Below are 4,063 nucleotides of genomic sequence, written 5' to 3' on the forward strand. Positions count from 1 at the left end.
CACACACACACACACACACACACACACGCACACACACACACAGTCTCTGCTACAAGTTTAACAAACTGGTTTGAATACAGGCTCCAAACTGACTACATGATATAGAAAAGGAGCTGAAGCACTAAGTGTCTTCAAGTCTAAGATGAGAATTATAATACTGCATGTATATGATTAACTGTGAAATCAAATGATACAATAATAATGAATGGTCAACATTTAACAATTATTTTATAAAAGCAAAACGATGTACTCTCCTTATCCAAGTTGCCTATATAATTTTAACAATCCATCTATAAAATCTTATTTACCTTTGTTCAATAAGCACAAAATTATAGCCAATCAAGTATAAAAATAATCAACAATTTTCATGCTCGGTGTATTCATACCCTGAACAATGTGATTTTGTAGCAATTCACATCAAAGTATGGATTTATTTCCCTTCCCCATGACTCTGAATGGTCCTTGTGATTCCTTTCAGCCAATAGAATGCAACAGTGGTAATGCTGTGCTAATTCTGAACTTCCAGTAGTTGTTTGGATCCACTAAACCATATGCAAAGAACCTCAGTATTATGGTGAAAGAAGGGTAATTGTGTGTATATGTGCTATCTTAGGTAAACTTATTCTAAACTAATCTTGCAGCCAGGTAACTCAACAACTCAGCCCACACACAAACTAGCTAAAATGAGAAATGGCCAGCCTGATCCAGTTCAAAAGAACTATCCAGGCAACTCCCAGCTAAATGAGCAAGATGGATTTTTTTTTTTTTTTTTTTTTTTTATCTAAACCTACTCTGAATAACCCAGACAAAGATCACATTGGCACACATTTGGTGAATGACAAAACCAAGAGTGGACTCTTTCTCTATGAATTGAGACCTACATCCTTTACTACTGTGTGCTGGGATTAGTGCCTTGTCAAATTGGCTGAAGTGCTCAGTGAATAAAATCCTTTAATGCTACACTGTATTATTAATCTCTATAGGACAAAATGGTAATTCTTCCCTCTATATCAGTTGCTCATAACTGTTTCTCAAAAACTAATGCTTCACTCGAAATGTCATATATCTTCCAGGAGGATTTATTGAATAAATTATGCAGGATTACCTTCTCAGATAAAGCATTAATGAAGCCTGCCCTTGAAGAGCTGAGAGTCTAAAATAAAAGACTACTCAGAGACATAAAGCATAGTGATTCAAAATGGGAAACCTAAATGCCACAGGATATGATTCAATAGGGCATTGGAGGAATGCAGAGGCAGTCAAGAATTATATAAAGACAGGCAGGAAAGGGGTTCATTGAAGTGGTAACATCTGATTTTATTCTCTGTACTTAAACTTTGAGTATAGGCTGACTAAAGAGTGGGGAACATGGTTATGGAAGCTCGGGAGCATTCCAAAGAAGGATGAAATTTTGGTATTTACACTAGAAAACGGAATTCCATTGGTGCAAAACAAATGCCATCCACTTCACAAGTTAAAGACTCCAGGCAATGATACAACTTCAACTCCTGCCTCTATGATGCAACATCTGACCCTTTGACTCCTGGTTCTTCTCTTCTTTGTGCAGTTATTGATTCTTGCATCACTCACTTACTCAGCCTTATCTTTAAAAATACCATTGTAAGAAGATGGGCACCATTTCCGACAATTGGAAGGGAGGAGGCATTTCATCTATGTATTATAAGACAAAGCCTATGATATTAAGAGAATTAAGAGAAGGGTTACCTGCACTTTCTCTTACAGGTTTTTCCTTTTAATTCTTGGAATATTCTAAACATTTTGTTCTGTTAAAATGTATTCATTATTTTTCTACAGATTCATTGTGCAACTATAAACACTAGTCCTTTTTGGCTCCTGTTAGTCTATCTCGCCCACCCCTCCTCCTGTAAAACCCTCCCTCCCAACAAGTGTATCCCGACATTACTCTGTAGCTTTTAAATCTAGTGGAATCTGGTGTTTTGTGTAGTTAGATGAGCCTGTGTTTGGTGCATATATAGTTAGAATTATAATTACCTCTTGGTAAGTTATTCCCTTGAATATGAAGCAGTCTTCTTTATCTTTACTCATTAGATTTGAAGTTCAACCTGTCAGATATTACGATAACAGTGGCTGCCTCTTTCCTGGCTCCATTTTTTTCTGAAATACTCCTTCATACCCTTTAATGATGATGACGGGATGTATTTTGAGAGGCATCAATAAAAAAAGATTCTGAAATAGGGGGAAGGTTTTGTGCTGGCTAGTTTTAACTGTCAACTTGACACAATATAAAATCACTTGGGGAGGAATTGCTGGCATGGGACCTCAGCATCATTCCATAGACACACAAAACTGTGATACTAATGACAGAATGCTTTCCTCCAAGTACAAGATAAATGGCCAACATGGTAAATGAGCATTAAAGGTGCCCATTTACATATAGTCCTCACTAATACGAGACACAAATAAGCTTTATGAAGTATCACATGACAGCTGCTAACTGAGCTATTTGGCAGATAAAGACATCCACTTAGGCTTTACTGTTGAATTATTTTAAAACAGAATATAGTTCGTCTATTTGTGTATTCCGTGGGCATTCAGCTTAGGAAGTCATCTTAACAAATGATGTTTGCCTTCAAGAAACACAGTGGTAAAGTTTCAGGGACTCTTCTAGAGTTCAGTGGTGAGAAGACAGCTTTCTACAGGCTGGGAGGAAATCAAATGAAGAGATGTACAGTTACAAAAACTTCACAATTCCAATACGTAAAATATGCTTGACAATAAAATAATATGACATGCCAGAAATTTACTATCTAGCTTCTTTAAATGGACACCCAAGGCAGGCTTTCTGACAGCGTGAGAAGGGGATGTTAGGCATGGGGTAATCCGGAGATCAGGTTTTCTAGTCAGTACAAATAGTTATTGCAGGGGTCTTAGGCCTGGAATAAACCTGACTAGCATATATAGGGGCAACTCTTTCAAATTAGACAAATATATTAAAAGGACTTTTAGGAAAATATATTGGTTTACTACATAATGATTGAAAATCCCAAACCAGCAAGAGCTCCGTGGAGGTCACATCACTACAAACAGTTGCAGAATGAACATGCATATAGAGTGTGAATTTGCCTGCTCTGTTAGCCATGAATTATTTTTGGCTGTCAACCATGAATAGAAGACCACATCTAACTAGCTTGGCATCCTTTCTTGCTATCTGTCATACTGTCAACTTCTTGGCATCCTGGATGCCTGTGCTGAAAAAAATGGAGATCTTAATCACTGAAATCTACCCATTCATCCACTCCCAGCAGGTGTCTGTCCCTGGCCAGAGATCCCCAAGCACTAGAGTCATCAACGAACATGCCTCTGTCCATAAGGTGATCACTCATTCTTTTGTCAAAGTAAGCTCTTGGTGGCTAGCACCCTGGGAGGTATTTTGTTGATGAAGAAAAATGCACATAACTTTATTTATAAGTCATCATTAAATGAATGCAGAGGCTTTAACTAGACTTTTAGGTTGTGTATAATATTTTTCTACAGAATCTATCAGTCTGAATATGCCTAGGACAAGGACTCCAGACACAAGCTTTGTTTACCAGTTATGCTTCCAAGTCACATACATATTTCTCTATGTCACTGACATAGGTTTAAAGGAAAAGTAGAGAAAACTGTGTTTCTATGTTAATCCTCTAATTATACAAATGTCTTTTAATTAATTTGCTTACATCCTGATATCAGCTTCTCCTCTCTACTTTTCTCCCAGTCCATCCCGCTCATCTCCCCGCCTCCATCCTCCAGTCCTCCCTTTCTCATCAGAAAAGGGGAAGTCTCCCATGGATATCAACCTGCCCTGGCATATCAAGTTGCAGTAGGACTAGGCACATCTTATCCTATTGTGTGGCAGAGAAGGTAGCCCAGATAGAGGGAAAGGATCCAAAGACAGGCAACAGAGTCAGAGGCAGCCCCTGTTTCTGCTGTTAGGAGTCCTGTGTGAAAAACGATATGCACAATTGTTAAACATGTGCTGAGGGACTAGGTCCATCCCATGCATGTTTTCTATTTGGCAGTACAGTCTCTGTTGACCCCT

At 38.2% G+C, this 4,063-nt stretch overlaps 1 pseudogene; it reads left to right on the forward strand.

The window, feature by feature from the left end:
• Positions 1-4,063, forward strand: part of LOC110332937 — a 105,719-nt pseudogene that overhangs the window by 51,330 nt on the left and 50,326 nt on the right.

The sequence above is a fragment of the Mus pahari genome, chromosome 15, assembly GCF_900095145.1.
Source record: "Mus pahari chromosome 15, PAHARI_EIJ_v1.1, whole genome shotgun sequence".
In the NCBI taxonomy this organism is placed as follows: Eukaryota; Metazoa; Chordata; class Mammalia; order Rodentia; family Muridae; genus Mus; species Mus pahari.